This window comes from Nomascus leucogenys, chromosome 4 (assembly GCF_006542625.1).
Source record: "Nomascus leucogenys isolate Asia chromosome 4, Asia_NLE_v1, whole genome shotgun sequence".
In the NCBI taxonomy this organism is placed as follows: Eukaryota; Metazoa; Chordata; class Mammalia; order Primates; family Hylobatidae; genus Nomascus; species Nomascus leucogenys.
This window is the reverse complement of record NC_044384.1, coordinates 66,091,804-66,111,745: the sequence shown is the minus strand read 5'-3', so window position 1 is coordinate 66,111,745 and position 19,942 is coordinate 66,091,804. Positions and strand designations below refer to the sequence as shown.

The 19,942-nt window shown below is 41.5% G+C and overlaps 1 protein-coding gene across 1 annotated transcript in view; it reads left to right on the top strand.

Moving 5' to 3' along the window:
* The window catches only part of LAMA1 (laminin subunit alpha 1), a 169,875-nt gene that overhangs the window by 14,192 nt on the left and 135,741 nt on the right, over positions 1-19,942 (top strand). The window lies entirely within an intron of this gene.

Genomic DNA, 19,942 nt, shown 5'->3' with positions numbered 1-19,942 from the left:
GTTGGCCGGACTGGTCTCAAACTCCTGACCTCAGGTGATCCACCACCCATCTATCTCGGCCTCCCAAAGTGCTAGGAGTACAGGCATGAGCCACCACACCCGGCCTCAGGCAGGATTTAAAGACAGGGAACAAGAAAGAATCCAGGTAACCAGACTAAGAAAGAGAATGGATAGAACTTTTGGAACCAAGGCCTCTGCTCACATTATTTATTTTATTTTATTTTTTTGAGACAGAGTCTCGCTCTGTCACCCAGGTTGGTGTGCAGTGGCGCGATCTCAACTCACTGCAAGCTCCGCCTCCTGGGTTCACGCCATCCTTCTGCCTCAGCCTCCCGAGTAGCTGGGACTACAGATGCCCGCCACCACGCCCGGCTAATTTTTTGTATTTTCAGTTCACCATGTTAGCCAGGATGGTCTCGATCTCCTGACCTCGTGATCCGCCTGCCTCGGCCTCCCAAAGTGGTGGGATTACAGGCGTGAGCCACTGTGCCCGGCCGGCCTCCACTCACATTCTAAACCAGAATACAACGTCAGGAACAAGCCAGCAGCAGAAACAAGAAGTTCAGACACTCTCTGCACTCATGAGTGGAGTCCAAATATGGTTACAGAAAATCCACAGAATCTAGTAACCAGGAGGACCCTGATGACTTGAAGACATTATTAATCTGGCATGTTCTCATCTACCCATTCAATGCAAAGAAGAAATGGATTACGTTTTTTGTAATAGGATTATTTACTGATTACGAATATTCCATTCAGCCTTAAAACTTACATTATACTCAACAAAAACTTATTTCTAGATTTAGAGCCACTGATCTCTAGCCAGAAATTCATTAACACACATAGTCAACAAGTATTTGTTGAGTATCTAGAAAGTGCCATACAGGTGACAGGCAGACCTTGTACTCCAGACCCCAGTGCTAGGAGTCAAGCATGAGAAATGTCCAAGAATCCTACTATGTTCCTCAGTTCAGATTTGGGAGAGATTTCTGTTTCTGAAAGTCTCAGACACCTGTATCACTCCACTTATTGCTGTGGGATCACACAATAAGTGATCTGTATCATCGTCAACAGAAAGAGAATTGTAATTAAACACTACGTTTCTACTGCATGAAGTCTCCTTTTAAAGAGTATGACTTCAAAATACTCTAATGTGACTGCAGACTTGTTGGCATTTGCTGAGTAGTGATATTTTTACATATAGTAGAGGTTTTTTTTTTTTTATTTTTTTTTAAGGGAACTCTACCTGCATGGCTTTAAAGGGCTTTCTTTAAGTGAGAGAACAGCTGTTCTCCTCCAGGCGTTCTGGGCTAAGACTTCCTCCTCCTCTCAGGAACAGAACAAAGGCATACAGAATTTATGTCATAAATGGATTTTTGTTTGATAAAAATCACTTATTACTAAACAAAAGAATGGCCCATTCTCTGTAGAAATATGAGCATAACATCTCCTGTGTCTTTAGTGGTTTCTAACTTTGTTGGTTTACTTTTAATTATTATAATTGACTGAATTTAAATGGGCTCTGTTCTATATGATCAAACTTTCCTTGAAAATGTGTGCATAAGATGGTTATCGGTAAAGGGAATAATTTCAAATTCAGTATTAAAATAAATCCAAAATAATATTTGAAGGAATCAGCTAATAAAGAAAATAACCCTTTGGTCACTGTTGTAGGGGCCAGATATGGTGGTCACACCTATAGTCTCAGCACTTTGAGAGGCTGAGGCAGGAAGATCCCTTGAGCCCAGGAGTTCGAGACCAGCCTGGGCAACATAGGGAGACCCCCCTCTATAAAAAAAAAATAGAAATTAGCCAGGTGTGGTGGCATGCATCTGTAGCCCCAGCTACTTAGGATGCTGAAGCAGGAGGATCACTTGAGCCCAAGAGGTCGAGGCTGCAGTAAGCTATGATTGCACCACTGTATTCTAGCCTGAGCCACAGGGTGAGACCCCGTCTCTAAAAATAAAAATATAAATAAAATGTGTATCCACTTTTTGGTGGATAATGGAAGCCACTGAAGAAGATGGAGGTACATGAGGATTGGTTAGTCCCTACAATCTGACCACGTAGACAATCACAAGAGAATAACTTGGATCCAACACGCACTTCCGCAATACACATTATGAACATACCTTTACTAGCAAGCAGACTCATAACAAGTCCTAGGCCATATCCTTCAAACTGACAGTCACAGTTTTCTGTCTTTTTGGGTATTCAGACTTCTCTCTTGGCAGTTGGCAGCCTTCCTAATGTTGGATACAGGACATTTCAGGGATCAAGTGTCAGGTTCCATCAAATTCCTTCAGGATGTGAGTTTCAGGCCACATAAATTTATACCACGGACTTACAATAGTGAGGAGAATCTCTGTTTTAACAGTTTTATTGTAGTATAATTTACATACCCTAAACTTCTGCCAATTGTAAGTGTACAGTTTAATGTTTTTCAGTAAATTTAGAGTGCTGTACAATTGTCACCACAATCTGGTGTGAACCTTCCAAGACTGCAGAAAGTGTCATCATTTTCATTTGTGCCCAGCCCCTGCTCCCACCCTTACTCTGGCGCCCAGCAATCATCTGCTCTCTGTACTTTGAGAAGTGCCTTTTCTGGAAATTTCATATACATGGAGTCGTATAAAATGGAGTCTTTTTATTTTTATTTATTTTTATTTTTTTTTTTGAGACGGAGTCCAGCTCTGTCACACTACAGCTCTGTTGCCCAGGCTGGAGTGCAGTGGTGTGATCTTGGCTCACTGCAGCCTCCACCTCCCGGGTTCAAGCGATTCTCCTGCCTCAGCCTCCCGCGTAGCTAGGATTACAGGCACCCGCCACCACCCCTGGCTAATTGTTGTATTTTTAGTAGAGGCAGGATTTCACCACCTTGGCCAGGGTAGTCTAGAACTCCTGACCTCAATTGATCTGCCTGCCTCGGCCTCCGAAAGTGCTGGGATTACAGGTGTGAGCCACCTCACCCGACCAAAATGGAGTCTTTTGTGTCTACTTCTTTCACTTAGTGTTTTCTAGGTTCATCTATTTTGTAGCATATATCAATAATGTTCTACTTTATTGCTGAACGGTATTCCAATGTGTAGATACACCACATTTTATTTATTCAGTCATCAGTTGGTGGACATTTTGATTGTTTTCAGGTTTTTGGAGCTATCAAGAATGCTGTAAACATTCACATACAATTCTTTGTTTAGATATAGGTTCATTTCTCTTGAGTGAAATTCCTAGGATTAGAATATGGATCGTGTGGTAAGTTTGTGTTTTCCAAAGTGTCTGCACTGTTTTACAGCCCTACCAGCAGTGTCTGAGTGTTCCGTCTTCCCCACATTCTTACCAACACTATGCATTACCTGATGATAGACATACAGTGAGTTCAAAGTGGTATTTCATGGTATTATTTTGTATTTCTCCAATGATTAATGACATTGAGCATCTTTTGAGATGCTTCTTAGCCATTCATATATCTTTGGTGAAATATCTATTCAAGTATTTTGCCCAATTTTTAATCGAGTTGTTTGTATTCTTAGTTAAGAGTTTTGCATATTTCCTGGATACAAAGCCTTTATCAGACATGTGATTTGAAAGTATTTTCTCCCAGTCTATGCTTGTCTTTTTTTTTTTTTTTTTCTGAGACAAAGTCTAGCTCTGTCACCCAGGCTGGAATGCAGTGGCGCGATCTCGGCTCACTGCAAGCTCCACCTCCCAGGTTCACGCCATTCTCCTGCCTCAGCCTCCCGAGCAGCTGGGACTACAGATGCTCACCACCACGCCCGGCTAATTTTTTGTATTTTTTAGTAGAGACGGGGTTTCACTGTGTTAGCCAGGATGGTCTTGATCTCCTGACCTCGTGATCTGCCCGCCTCAGCCTCCCAAAGTGCTGAGATTACAGGCATGAGCCACCCCGCCTGGCCTGTGCTTGTCTTTTTGTTTTCTTAATGGTATGTTTTGTAGTGCCATAGGTTTTTTTTATTTTTTATTATTTTTATTTTTATTTTGATGAGGTCCATTTGATCAATTATTTTCTTTTGTGGGTTATTCTTTTGGTGTCATATTTGAGAATTTCTTTGCCTAATCCAAGATCGCAGATTTTCTTCTGGAAAGTTTATAATTTAGCTCTTAAATTTAGCTCTTATGATCCATTTGAGTTAGCTTTTGTGTATGGTAAGGAGTCAGGGTGTAAGTTCATTTTTTGCGTATAGATATCCAGTGGTCCCAGCAACATTTGTTGAAAATTGCCTTCGCACCTTTGCCAAAAATCAAATGACCATAAAAATAAGTATATATTTTTGGACTCTATTTTGTTCTACTGATCTATGCATCTGTTTTATGCTAATATCACACTGTCTGGACTTCTTTGACTTTATAGTAGGTTTTGAAATAGGTAGTGTAAGTCATTCAACTTTGTTAACCTTTTCTAAATTGCTTTAACTGTTCTAGGTCATTTGTATTTCCAGTTGTATCAGCTTGCCAATTTCTACAAAAAAAAAAAAAGCCAGCTGAGATTCTGATAGCAATTGGATGGAATCTACAGATCAATTTAAGAAGAATTGCTGTCTAACAATATTGAATCTTCCATCAATGAATAAGAAATATCTTTTCATTCATTTAAATCTTAATTTCTCCCCCAAAATTTTTATAGGTTTTCAGTGTGTAACATTTCTTTCATTGAATTTTTCTTGAATTTCTTTCATTCATTTTTTTTTTGTTGTTGTTCAAGTATTTTGTTTCTTTTGAATAAAGAAGGCTAGTGTGGATGGAGAGCTGATCCAGCCCTTCTGTGGCTCTCCTGTTTCCAGGATCTCGTTATTACAATTTTGGCTGGCCCGGCTATCGGTTGCATGCACCCTAATGGGACTAAAACCTCAGGCTAGCCCAGCTGTGAGCTTTCCCCATTCATTTTCTACCAAGTTCACTACTTTTGCTGATAAGATCATTAGACATGTGCTTCCGCTCTGCTCTGAATCAAGCCAGCCTTCTCCATCAGTGGAGCTGCTGGCTTTCGCGGCTAGCCCTGCCTTAGGAAACTCCCCTGCCGATGGGCTGGGGTGAGAATGGAGCCGCCTCTGCTGGAAGGCTGCTCTCTTCATTCTTCTTACCCAAAACTCTAGCAGCTTTTCCTAAAGGAAAGCTTCCCCGTTTGTTGTTTGTCTAAAGGTGATTTTCAGAGTCCTGAAATGGTTGCTTTTGAAAACTTTGTTCACTTACATAATTTTTTTGGGTGGGAGAGAATTTGTCAACTTCCTTATTATGCCATAGACAGAAGTTGCTCTAAATCTTATATATATACATATGGAATGGGGGCGGGGGAGAGATAGAGAGAGAGAGAGATTGAGAGTCTTGCTTAGTCACCTAGGCTGGAATGCAGTGGTATGATCTCGGCTCATTGCAACCTTGACCTCCTGGGCTCAAGCGATCTTCCCACTTCAGCTTCCTGAGTAGCTGGGACTACAGACATGCACTACTATGACCAGCTAATTAAAAAAAATTGTTGCCCAGGCTGGTGTTGTACTTCTGGGCTCAAGCAATCTTCCTGCCCCGACCTCCCAAAATGCTGGGATTATAGGTGTGAGCCACGATGCCCAGCTCTAAAATGTAATTGATATGGAGACCTTGACTACCATGAAATTCACCAGTGGAAATCTGTTTCTATTAGTCATCATGCCATTAACAATCCACTGATTTTACTAATATCCCATTGCTATATTCTCCCTGGTAATTAACAAAGTGCTGGTGTCATGGAGACAGAGCAGGGTGCCCCTGGAATGTGGGCATTATTCCCGATTGGAGAACCACCAGCTAACTACCCAGGAAGACACATCACCTGTTTTAATACTAGCTGCTTAACCTGTGTCTCTCACACACACATATACCATACCACAGTCTATACTGAAGTATTTTTTTTTGGGACGGAGTCTTGCGCTGTTGCCTGGGCTGGAGTGCAATGGCGCAATCTCGGCTCACTGCAACCTCCGCCTCCCAGGTTCAAGCGATTCCCCTGCCTCAGCCTTCTGAGTAACTGGAATTACAGGCGCCTGCCACCACGCCTGGCGAATTTTTTGTGTTTTTAGTAGAGACGGGGTTTCACTATGTTTGCCAGGCTGGTCTCTAATTCCTGACCTCATGATCTGCCTGCCTGGGCCTCCCAAAGTGCTGGGATACAGGCGTGAGCCACAGTGCCTGGCCTCCTGAAGTATTTTCAGGCTATTTAACTGGATTTTCACCTTTAGTCAAACCTCAGTTAATATCTCCAGTTTCAGTGATTGTCAGCACACTCAAGTAAAGGAGAATTCCGTGGGAATTGCAGTCCCCGAGAGGAAACAGATGCCAAATTCAAAGAAGGGCTCTTTGGGCTGCTTGGGCCCATAGCCCCAGAAGCTGAAAGAGAGCTGGCACTCTCCTGGAAACCACTGAGGCCCTTAAACTTGCCAGCCTTCTTCAGAGCTGGAGCCTGGGGGCTGGAGACAGGAAGGGGAGGGTTTCTGGAGGAGAAGGGGTAGAAAGTGCAACCCAGAACTGAAAGGGAGAAAATTCACTGTTCTGTGTGTACATCATAGTGGGGGGTGTAGTGAGGATAGACCATTTGAGTATTACCAATTTGTTTTAAAAGAAAATACATTAAACAAGACTCGCATAAATGTGATTTAAGAGAGTAATCTATTAACATGGTCCAGCCTGGGTTTTGATTCCTTCATTACCAAAGTGTGGACATGAAGTAAATTTTCCCTCACTGTATTATCATAATACAAATATAGGGAAGAACTTAGGAAATCAAAGGAAACAAATTTTTAATTTTTTAATGAGAGCAGAGAGAGAGAGAGAAAGAGAAAGGTCCTGAGGCAACCAGGGAACAGCTTGTCAATTACTACAAAAAAAAAAAAAAAAAAAACAGCCAAGGGATACTGCTGGAATTGGATGGAATCTGTAGATCAATTTGGGGAGAATTGCTGTCTCACAATATGGAATCGTCCTATCTACAAATAAGAATTATCTTTTTATTCATTTAGAACTTCTTTAATTTCTCGAAAAATGTTTATAGGTTTTCAGTGTATTGGTCTTGAATTTATTTTGTTAAAATTTTTTCCTAACTATTTTATTCTTTTTGAATAAAACTGAGAAATTTATAGTTCTGGGCACTGCCTGTGTGGATGGGGCCTGAACTGCACTGGTTTGACTTAATAGATTTCCCTGGTTGTTACTGAGTTGAACTTGTTCGTATGTTGTGTCCTTAATTTTGGAACACTTGAAGTTTTTCCTCTTAACAGTAAGCCAAAAACCTTTGTTTTAACTGAAGTACCACATTGCCTTTAAAAAATAGTTGCCAAAAGTCTCCAAGACTTGAATGAAGAGTGAGGAATCTGGAGTTCTGGTTAAATAGTGACAGAAAGCCGCTGGAAGGAGTGAGATTTTATGAAGCAGTCTGATGATCTTGTGCCAAGTTTGGCTGAATTGGTTAAACTCAGGGTGTTTGAGCTGGAAAAAAGGTCCAGGAGATTGTCTAATATCTTTTTTTTTTTTTTTTTTTTTGAGACGGAGTCTCACTCTGTCACCCAGGCTGGAGTGCAGTGGTGTGATCTTGGCTCACTGGAACCTCCGCCTCCCGGGTTCACGCCGTTCTCCTGCCTCAGCCTCCTGAGTAGCTGGGACTACAGGCGCCTGCCACCATGCGTGGCTAATTTTTTGTATTTTTAGTAGAGACGGGGTTTCACTGTGTTAGCCAAGATGGTCTTGATAATTTCTTGAACTCAGTGCAGCATCCCCTGGGAACTTGCTAAATCGAAGTGTCTCAGCCCCACTCCAGACCTACTGAATCAGAATCTGCACTGGAACCAGATCCCCAGGCGATTTGTACATATGAAAGTTGAGAAGCCCTTGGCTGGGCGTAGTGGCTCACTCCTGTAATCCTGGCACTTTGGGAGACTGAGGTGAGCAGACTGCCTGAGCTTAGGAGATTGAGACCAGCTTGGGCAACGTGGCAAAACCCCGTCTCTACTAAAAATACAAAAAATTAGCCGGGCATGGTGGCACACACCTGTAGTCCCAGCTACTCCCAGAGGCTGAGGCGGGAGGATCCCTCGAACCTGGGAGCTGGAGGATGCGGTGAGTCGATATTGTGACACTCACTCCAGCCTGGGCAACAAGAGAGATTGTCTCAAAAAAAAAAAAAAGTTGAGAAACCCTGCAGTAATTCTTATCTCTCTACCTTGTGCATAATTAAATCTTAGTTATCAAATGTGTGAATGCTAAAGGGTCATCTTCCATCTACCTTAATGTTATGGTATTATTAATGAACCTTAGATCATGTTAGCATTTTTCCTAGCACTGTTCTTACATTGTGCACACCTCTCAGAGAACCGTAACATTTTTTCCACCTTTGCCAGGACTTGCTGTGCTTGCAGGTGGATTTTGGGGGAAAAGTGGAAGGTGCTGCATTGATCCCTACTAAACTTACTCTGGTTTTATTTTGGCCACTCTTGAGCTTCCCCTAATTCCATGTACTTTTCACACATTTGATGCCTTTTTTTTGACCGAGTCTCGCTCTGTCGCCCAGGCTGGAGTTCAGTGGTGCCATCTCGCATCACTGCAAGCTCCACCTCCCGGGTTCACACCATTCTCCTGCCTCAGCCTCCCGAGTAGCTGGGACCACAGGCGCCCGCCACTACGCCCGGCTAATTTTTTGTATTTTTAGTAGAGACGGGGTTTCACTGTGTTAGCCAGAATGGTCTTGATCTCCTGACCTCGTGATCCGCCCGCCTGGGACTCCCAAAGTGATGGGATTACAGGCGTGAGCCACCGCGCCCCACCATTTGACACCTTTTTAATACCATTATCTAAGTCAGGATTTAAAATATTGAACAAGGAAGTGTTGGGTACACAGGATGGAAAACCCAGGTCCCTGCTCCTCAATTCAGTATACTTTATGTTGCTTGTGTCATTTTTAAAGACCGCTTTTTGGGAAAATACACTCCTTCCCAGGTTTTCCCCATGCGACCGCGCCTGTGCGGTGAATGAGCATGTGCTGCCGCCACAGGAAATCGGTTTACATGGAGACCTTTGGGATGGCCAGCAGAAGAGACTGAGAAGTTGCTTGAGGGAAACCATGAGTCCGTAGTATGATGTATGATGTATGTATGTAGCATGATACATGTAGCATGGAGACCAAAAGCAACAGGGTTTAAGAAAGAGAGAAAGATCATTTTTGACAAAAGCTGCTGCAAGTTCAAGTGCACTGAAAGTAAACTGCTTGTTGGGTTCACCAAGATGAAAGCTATGGAGACCTTGCAAAGGGCATTCTTTTTTTTTTTTTTTTTTTTTCCAAGACAGAGTCTCGCTCTGTTGCCAGGCTGGAGTGCAGTGGCCCGATCCCAGCTCACTGCAGCCTCCACCTCCTGGGTTCAAGTGATTCTCCTGCCTCAGCCTCCTGAGTAGTGGGGACGACTACAGGCGCGTGCCACCACGCCCAGCTAATTTTTTGTATTTTTAGTAGAAATGGGGTTTCACCATGTTAGCCAGGATGGTCTCGATCTCCTGACCTCGTGATCCGCCTTCCTCGGCCTCCCGAAGTGCTGGGATTACAGGCATGAGCGACCACACCTGGCCGGCATTCTTAGTGATTAAAAGGAACAGCCTCTCAGTTGGAGCTGAGTGAAGAAAGAATGTGAGGCAAAGAATTGGAGACAATGAAGACAATTCTTGTTATATACAGCCTTCATCTAGGAATAGCCTTTTGAAAAAGAGAAAAACTACCAGGTTCAAAGTATTTGTGTTTATAAAGAGGTGGCTTCATTTCAGGGGAAAAATGGTACTAGAACTGAGAAAATATAGTGTTACCAATTCCAGTGAGAATGCCACCAAAATAATTTAACTCTGTGCACCTGTGATCGAGTGTTTTGTTGTTAAATATATTTGTCTACCGTTGGTGCATAAGGTAAAAGGTAACTCAAATGATTTCTTTGTCTGTAAGATGACCCTCTAGATATGTACTGGAATAAAAGTAGCTCTGATCCTGTGGATCCAGCCACCTTGGGGTCTTCTTGCTGGTGTTCTGTTAGAGATGGTGATGCATTTGACATCTCAAGTGCCAAATAATTTGATCAGAGGTACTGGTCACTGGACATTTTTAAGGACAATTTCTTATTGCAGCTACCACTAGGCACATGCAGGACCAGTCATGTAAATTGAGGAGCCAGTGCAAAGTGAAAATGTGGGACTCTTTCTTTAAATTATTCAACATTTCAAGACAGTTTCAGCATAGCACTAAACCAAAAGTGATTGTGCAGGTCACATACTCATGAAATGGTCCTCAGCACATGCCCCAGGATAGTGAAACAAGGATGCTGAAGTTTTAAAGCATAAGCAAGTAAAATCTGTACAATCAAGTGCAGAAGTGGCAGAAGAAAGGGGAAGAAATAACTAAGACCTTCAGGGTTTTGTAGAAAAGTTCATGGCCTTTGGAAGTGTTTGGGCTGGTTAGAAAACTGGTGTTTTAAGTATTTAAATAAAGGATATAAATATTGCAAGTGTTATAAACGATATAAGCAAAATTTAATATAGCTGCATTTTCATCCAACAGTGTTGTCATTATTCAACTTAAGGCTGCATTTGCTTTTTTATTTTTCACCTGTGAAGATTTAGGAGAGAGATACAGTGACTTCTCAGGACAATGGGAATGATATGAAATTTTAAATGTATTGCATATTGTGGTGCTATTGTGTTTTGCCTAAGTGCAATAATATTTTAATCAGGTAGAACATTTAAATTGTTGTCCTTGGAAACAAAAGAGAAAACTGCTTCATGATGAATGAATTAAAGTTCTTTTCTCTGCAACTAAACTTGTATACTAAATGAAAAATCACAGTGTCATTGAATATGAGCATTTAAATGAACCATTGTGAGAGGAGTAGGCGGATACTGATAACACACTGTTTTTCTGCAGAAAATATTTGTGCCTAACTTGTTCATACCATGTGTTTCTCTTATAATCAAAACCTCTGTCTTTTTCAAGGACACCTTGAGCACATTGCTAGGGAAATGGAACTCTTAACAAAACTCTTAACAAAACCCTGCTAAATCCTTTTGCTTAACACCCCCTCTTGTTTTCTGATTAAACTTCTCTTCATCTTCCCACATGAGGGGGGAAAGAAATCAGTTGTGTTAAATGCCAGACTCCCAGGAGTTTGGATTTGACTTTTCTCTCACTGTTTGTATGGGGTCTTTATTCCCTCCCTCCCTCCCTCCCTTCCTTCTCTCTCTTTTTCTCTCTTTCTGTTCTCTTTCTTTCTTTCAATATCTCTCCCTGTCTTTCTTTCTCACCACCCACCACATATTTTCTTGTCCTGTGCTGGAAGGGGCTTTGGTGCTTGCCTGGTGGAATCGCTAGAATATCTTAAAGCTTTTCTTTTACTAACAGCCATCAATGATTACATTGGTTTAGTCCAAAAACCAAGAATTTGCTTTTGAAGGAGGGGGGCTATTCTCCCCTTAGTGTTTCTGCATCAAGTTGAAAGAGCTCTCTGCCTAAAGTAACTCAAGTCGCCTTCCTTAAAAAAATACTCCCAGGTGTTAGAGATCTCTTTGTTAGAGTCATAAAATAACTACTGGTTATTTTAAATAGTTCTCTTTGGAAATGAGAGTCCCGTTTTACATTAAGCAGGCAAGACTTTGATGTATTTCACATATTTAAGCCTTAGCTTTGATTTTTTAGTATTTAAACATACTGAGAATACTGGTCTTTGAGACACAAAATGAGTTCATTTAGTAGTGGTTTAAAATAATTTTTAACTTATAACAAATAACTGGAAACAGAATTTCTTTTAGCAGGGTACTCCTGTTACGGGAACGTGTTTGGTGGCAGGTTTCCCAGGGGAGAGGATCCCGGAATAAGGAAGCACTTATTGTAGGGTGCCGTTGCCACTTGCTGATGGCTCAGAAGTGGAGCTGAGGCCTCTTGGAACTGTGTAGTATTGGGAACGCATGTTCATGTATTCTTAATTTTCAAACACACCTACTTTATGACACATGGCTATATTTGTATTGTTTTCTGGGGAAATAAAAGGTTTGAGTGAAGGCGAATTTTGCCACAGCTTGTGAACAGCCTCCTGAACCTGTTGGGGATGCATTGCTCCAAATCATTTCAGTTTAATCCTTGCCCCATCTCCACCCCTCACACCTTTCCTATGTGTTCACAGCCCTCAGCATTCACAGAGAACATGTCCCTGAAAACATGCTGGAGCATGAAATGCAAGAAATCAGATAATAATTACGTTCAAAGAGGGTGATTTTATTCTCCAGGAGAAATGAAACTTCGCTCCAGCAACATGGGGTGCATTGAGGACCGGGGCTGGAGGCAGCTGCTGCCAGGCCCACCCCAGGTCACTGGGCCTTCCCCTGAGCTGTTGGCCTGGCTTGAGCCCCTCCCACTCACCTTCACAATCCATGTGGGTGAAAGGTCATGGGCCTCCTGGCTGCCTTGTTCCTGAGGTGCATGGGATCCTGGAAGAGGAGGTAGGGCAAGGAAACTAGCAGAGTCACCTCACCACCAAGTGGAATTCTTCCTCTGCCCTTAACTCCTTGCACCTTCCCTACCAGGGTTTTGTTTTTTGCCCAGGCTGGAGTGCAGTGGCGCGATCTTGGCTCACTGCAATGTCCGCCTCCCCGGTTCAAGTGATTCTCCTGCCTCAACCTCCCAAGTAGCTGGGACTACAGGCGCTCCACCATGCCTGGCTAATTTTTTGTATTTTTGGTAGAGATGAGGTTCACCATCATCTCCTGATGGTGGTCTCGAATTCCTGACCTCAAGTGATTCGCCTGCCTCGGCCTCCGAAAGTGCTGAGATTACAGGCGTGAGCCACCACCCTGGCCCCTAGCAGGGTTCTTTGCCTTTATGGTCCCAATTAATCCCTTTGGCGGAGCTCGTGGACCTATTCTCAGCATGGTTTTTGTTTCTGTTTTTTTTAGAGACAAAGTCTCACTGTCTCCCAGGCTGGAGTGCAGTGGCGAAATCATAGCTCTGCAACCTCGAGCTCCTAGGCTCAAGCGATCCTCTTGCCTCAGCCTCCCCAGAAGCTGGGATTATAGACCTAAGCCTCCGTGTCCAGCCTCTCGAAATATTTTTAAATGCATAAAGAATATATTAGACAGCAGGCACTGTGGCTCACGCCTATAATCTCAGCAGTTTGGGAGGCTGAGATGGAAGGATTGTTTGGGGCCAGGAGTCCGACCAGCCTGGGCAACATTGAGAGACTCTGAAAATAAATAAATAAAATCAACCAGGCATGGTGGCATGCACCCTAGTCCCAGGTACTCGGGAGGCTGAGGTGGGAGGATCGCTTGAGCATGGGAGTTCGAGGTGGCAGTAAGCTGTGATTGCACCACTGCACTCCAGCCTGAGCAACAGAATAAAAACCTGTCTCCAAAAAATAAAAATAATAAAAATAATTTTTTAAAACAAAAAGAGTTAGAAAGAGAGCCAAGTATGTTAAAATTCAGTGTTACCCGTGCATGGCTAGCTCCTTCTCATTTTTTACATAACCTATTCAATGTTACCTCCTGAGATGCCTTCCCTTGTCGGCTTACGTGACAATTAAAGGAGAGATTGTGATTTACAAATATGCAGTTAACTTACAGGGGCACAAGTACTCAGTGTTGCAAAGCCAACAGCAGCAAGAGCAATAAGATAAAATGAGAAAAAGGCAGGGAGGAAGGAGGAGAGGAAGGGAGGAGGGGAAGGGGGAACAAGTGAATCGTGCCATGAGGCCGTGCCTTCACAATCCCCTGAGCTGAGCTGAGGTTGGCCTTTCCTTTAGGCCTCTCACCGTGCACTTTTTTCTGGGCTAAAAGTGTTTCTTCTATTTCGAGGTACGTGCTTTTCATACCCAGTGGCCCCTAAAGGCCAACTCACTTCTTCTTCTAAAACTTAAGAGAAACAGAGATTCAAATATATGATCTATAATCATGAAAGTCTGATTATATTTGAGGAAACTTAGTGACACCCACTGATAATAGGAAAATAATAAGAGCAGCTATTTGTTGAGATCTTAATACAGTGTATGAAACCCTTCACCTACATGATCTCATTGATTGCTCACAAAAACGCCTGGGTGCCGTGCTTCTCATCATTCATATAGAGAGACTGGGAGGTAAAGCCCTTGGCCAAGGCCACATTGATGGCAGCCAGTAGACCTGGAATTCACACTGGGGGCTGCCTGACTTGAAGCCTGTGTTCTTCCTCTTTATCAATGCCATCTTTCCTAGGCACTAGCGATTTCAGAGTTTGGATTCCAACAGAGTTGATATAAAATACATAATTAGAATTAACATTTCCATTTGAAACCTGGACACACGGGTTAGACACTCAATATGCTATATTTAAATAGAATTTACTGTCTTGAAATAATTCCGCATGATGTGGGTTTACTCACATCCTGAGGAGTGGGCCAGGGGAAGGAAGAGCTGTTGCCATGGGCATCGGCTGGAAGCAAAGCCATCCAACAGGATCTTCTGGCTTCCTGAGCCAAGATGGCGTGGAGCATCATCTGTTTCTCTTCCAGCTCATCTTATGGTGGAAGTTGTTCAGGAGCAACTTTCCTGCCAGTGCTCCACCCCTTACTCATCCATTCCTATTCTGGAAGGTAGTGATAAAATCTGATTCTTAAGATTCCTGCGGTCAGGAAAAGCTCGGTCATTCATCATAGTGCCCTGGGAGGTGCCTGGCACAGTGCTGCACACCTAAGAGGTGCTCGTTAAAAGTTTATTTATTCATTCTCACCCGCTTTTTCTGACGCCTATGTGTAAATCATAGATATGTTATGGAATAGAAATCCAGCCACCCTCCTAAAATTCGTGTCATTGGAATATCTTAATCTTATTAACCTGCAATAATATGTTATTAGAATACCTTGATATTATTATCCTGGAATATTATTAAATAGTTCCAGGATTTTTCACTAAATCATGCTATTTGTAGTTGTTAGAGGTGCTATTTTTATTGCTCAGTCAGGTGACTACCAGGTTTCAAAGAAAGTGCTGATTAACAGGGTAGCTTCTTTCTAATACCAGACTTCTCTGATCAGATTATAGATGTTCACTTGAGTGAATGGGTAAGATTAAGAGTAAAATAGGCCGGGAGCAGTGGCTCACACCTGTAATCCCAGCACTTTGGGAGGCCAAGGCAGGCGGATCATGAGGTCAGGAGATTGAGACCATCCTGGCTAACATGGCGAAATCCCTTCTCTACTAAAAATACAAAAAATTAGCCGGGCGTGGTGGCGGGTGCCTGTAGTTTCAGCTACTCGGGAGGCTGAGGCAGGAGAATGGCGTGAACCTGGGAGGTGGAGCTTGCAGTGAGCAGAGATCGCGCCACTGCACTCCAGCCTGGGTGACAGAGCGAGACTCCGCCTCAAAAAAAAAAAAAAAAAAAAGAGTAAAATAAATGGAAAACAAAATGGATTTGAATGTTTTATAAAAATCACAGATTTCTCAATTTAGATTGAGAAATTTAGAAACTTAAATTCCTACTTTTCCAAATTTCTCCATGGATTGAATAAGTAGCTTTGTTTTTCAAAATAAAAACTCCCAACACCAGAAGCCACCCTGATTATTCAGCCATATAAAATATTCATATTCTCTTGTTTCATTCTGGAAAAAAATGATCTGGAAATATTGCCCCAGATCCTGTAGCTAAGAATTGCAAATCATTTTCTTTTCAGAACATCACGTTGATTTTGAGTATGGATCAAGCAAGTACAACATTTTCTAGAACTCAAAAACTTTTTTTTTTCCAAAATGGAAAAAAAGCTCACACTTCTCTTACACACAAATGAATTAAGACTTTGAACGCTTGGCTTCTGAATCATTTGAAAAATGTTGGTGAAGAAGTTGTTGAGTCTCAGGCCTAGCCAACATTTTAGATGCTTTAGTTTTAAGACAGAGAAGATATATTCTGCTGGGAAGAAACCCAAAAACCTCTAAAAATGAATTATTAAACTATCTGGAAGTGTCTCAGGTGTGGTATTTATGGTAGTAGCATTGTTGTCTGTCACCTTGGTGTCAATTTTTCACCTAATGTTTATAAGGGAATCTTCCAGTAGGTTAACACGGTTCTGAAATGCACTTCGAAAGGCCAAGTGTACAGAAAGGGTTTAAAAACAGTAACTACTAGTAAATGAGAAGGAATTTATTTCATGCTCGATGGAGTTTGGCTTTATAAATTTTTTAGCTACTGGTTAAATCCACAATAGAGGAATGATTCCATTGTGTGTCCTGAGTGGAAGAAAAAAAGTAAAAATTAGTATCACAGTAACAGTAACTAAAGTGAATAACATTTCTCAACAAAAAACATGCAGACTAATTTATTAAGTCCTTGATGAAGTAGTGGGAAAACTGTGTCACGCCACATAGCTACAGTCCTTGTTCTATCCTTGATTTTTATGTGTAAAACCAAACATAGCTTCTTGGTACTGTCCTGATCCTAATGCTCCTTCTCACTCTCTGATTTCCTGTCTCACCTCCTGCTCAGTGGTCATGTGGTTCCCCTTTATTGAACTATTTCAGTAGTCTGCAATGAGTCAGCAACCTTAGGGACTTAAAAAAAAAAAACTCTCTTTACCAGCCTCTGCAAAAAGAACGAAACCCCATCTAAAAAAAAAAAAAAAAAAAAAAAAAAAAAAAATTCTGTTTAAAACATGCTTGCTCTAGTACACATTTCTAATCCCATTCCCCAACCCCCGCTTTTTTTTTTGAGACAGAGTCTCACTCTGTTGCATGATCTCGGCTCACTTGCCACCTCCGCTTCTCAACTTTAAGTGATTCTCCTGCCTCAGCCTCTCCCGAGTAGCTGGATTACAGGTGTGCGCCACCATGCCCCACTAATTTTTTTGTATTTTTAATAGAGATGGAGTTTCACCATGGTGGCCAGGCTGGTCTCGAACTCCTGACCTCAAGTGATCCGCCTGCCTCGGCCTCCCAAAGTGCTGGGATTACAGGCGTGAGCCACCTCGCCCGGCCCCAACCTTGTTTCATCTTCTGTCATCTTCAAACAGATGTGGTTCTTTGCAACAAAAGGATAGTGATTAACTATGAAAAGGGAGTAAGTATAATATGTAAGACATCATTTTTAGTGAATATTTTTTTCCAAATACTAGCTTATCTGAGAAGGAAGATTTAGTTTTAGTGAAAGACAACCCAAATATTTTTATGAAGTTAATTATTTGAAGGTTTTGCTTGTATAGGCAGGCTAATGAAGCATATTTCTTCTAAATACACTTTCAATAAAAAAGCAATCTTTCTTTTTATTAAAAGTATATTTAGGACCAGGCGCGGTGGCTCAAGCCTGTAATCCCAGCACTTTGGGAGGCCGAGGCGGGTGGATCACTTGAGGTCAGGAGTTTGAGACTAGCCTGACCAACATGGTGAAACTCCATCTCTACTAAAAATACAGAAATTAGCTGGGCGTGGTGGTGCGCATGTGTAATCCCAGCTACTCAGGAGGCTGAGGCAGGAGAATCGCTTGAACCCAGGAGGTGGAGGTTGCAGTGAGCCAAGATCATGCCACTGCACTCCAGCCTGGGCGACAGAGTGAGACTCTGTCTCAAAAAAAAAAAAAAAAAAAAAAAAAAAAAAAAAAAAAAATATATATATATATATATATATATTTAGAACAGCCAGATAAGAAACCTGTCTAGTGCAAAGAACTACCTGATGCTGATTACTATAACTGAGATATTATTCTTCAAAAACAGTTAAGTTTGTGTTCATGAGGTTTGAGCTGCTTTTTCTCAGTGGCTCAGGGCAGACTCCGGCATACATAGCGTGTGGTGCTCCCGTGACTCCCTGGCCCCCTCCCCTCCTCAATAACACAAGACCCTGCAGTTACTCAGATTGGGAGGTAGTGGGGAGTTCTTTTGATGTCCTGCAACTGGTGGGGGTGAATAAGGAGCAAGTGGGAACATTCGTTAACTGGTGAAGTATTTGTTGTTAATAGAGAAGTACATTGTGAAGTCAGTTCTTGTAACCTTGGTTTCTTTTTCTTGCTTGACTAGTCAGTGTGAAGGGAATGGATAGAGTTGATTGTACTGTAAATCTAAATGCATGTATGTAATACAGAACCAAAAAATGTCATTTTAGCTGTTTGGACAAAACGCTATAGTTTAAAAGCATATTTTATTTAAAATGATTAGCTGATAAGAGAAATTTGAATCAAATACTAGAATATTGTGGTCATAAAGGATGGAGGAAATTATTTATCTTAATACCAAATAGAATAAATGTCAGCCCCTGCTACAGGTGATACCACACATAAGAATGTATGTGTTACTGTAGGAGGTACATTATTACATAAAATATAACTGTCTGACTACTGGTTGATGAAAATAATAAATTGGGGAGCTGCATGATTAAATATAATGACTCATCTGGTTCCTCATAAAGCATTTTTTTCTTATTTTGTATTAAAAAAAAGAAGTCCCTTTACAGGGATATGATAAAAATAAGCATCTTTAAGTTAAAAATGAAAATAAATATATTAAACATAGTATATGATGTAAGTCCATGTTATGTTTCAAAATTAAGAATAATGCTTTAGAGTACAAATATTAAATAACTATTTTATCTTGAGAGGGTAAGGACTTATTGACAGAATGGGATCCTTCTATTTGAGTAGAATTACTAATAGGTAGTCCTGTTTTATGTAAAAAGTTTTTGAAAGACTACCTAATGTATTTTTTTAATAGATGCATGGTAAGTTTTTTAGTGTAGCAAGTGTTAGAAAAAGAACCATTTTTGTTTTATAATTTAAAATTTAAAATATTTATAATGGAAAAGATCACCGAACGTATTAGGCAGTGCCTAAAAAATAACAATGGAAGCCATGAATTCCTTCTGTGTTACTAAAATTACACTGTGCTATTTTAAATTTCACTGAAAAATAAACATTGCAGTAATGGTATTTCTTTTTTTTTTTTTTTTTGAGACGGAGTCTCGCTCTGTCGCCCAGGCTGGAGTGCAGTGGTGCAATCTCGGCTCACTGCAAGCTCCGCCTCCCGGGTTCACGCCATTCTCCTGCCTCAGCCTCTCCGAGTAGCTGGGACTACAGGCGCCCGCCACCACGCCCGGCTAATTTTTTGTATTTTTTAGTAGAGACGGGGTTTCACAGTGGTCTCGATCTCCTGACCTCGTGATCTGCCCGCCTCGGCCTCCCAAAGTGCTGGGATTACAAGCGTGAGCCACCACACCTGGCCTGCAGTAATGGTATTTCTATATGGTTTTTACAAAGAAAAGTTTATATTCTGTGATCTTTTAAGATCCAGTTGTAGTACGTTAGAGAAACGCCACTAAGCTGAGACCCTTGTAGTACGCTCTCAGCTCAGTGTCCATGCCTGGAGAATGTCTCTTCAACATCGCGTACACCATCATTTCTAGATCTTTACAGAATCTTCACTGCTGCTATCCCCTTTTACCAAGATAAAGTTAAATCTCCAAAGAACCGAATAGAGGTACTTTTCTTACAGTCACCAGGAAATTGTTTCCTGAATAGTTTGGACCTGGTACTGATCTTGGCTGCTTAAAGATAAAATCAGCTGAGACAAAGGAACTGTACAAAGGCAAAGATCAATAATGACTTGAAAAGCATTTTGAAAACTGGATCTTTGTGTTCCAAAATTTTATTCACCAAAGAAAACAGGAATAAAGAAAGAGAAGAGAGAGACAAAAAAAATCCTAGATAATTATAGAAAAGACCTTGTAAATACTACCAGAGGCAACTGGACTAAAGTGAGGAGAGAATAAATGCCCATCTTTCAAGTGAAAGGCGTTTGAATTGCATTGATAAATATATGCATTGGATCATTTGAAACTTCCCTTAAAGCCTGTTTCACAACATTTTATTGTAAACATTTTCAGTCAGAAAAGTGGAACGAGTTGTACAGTGAACACCCATACCCTC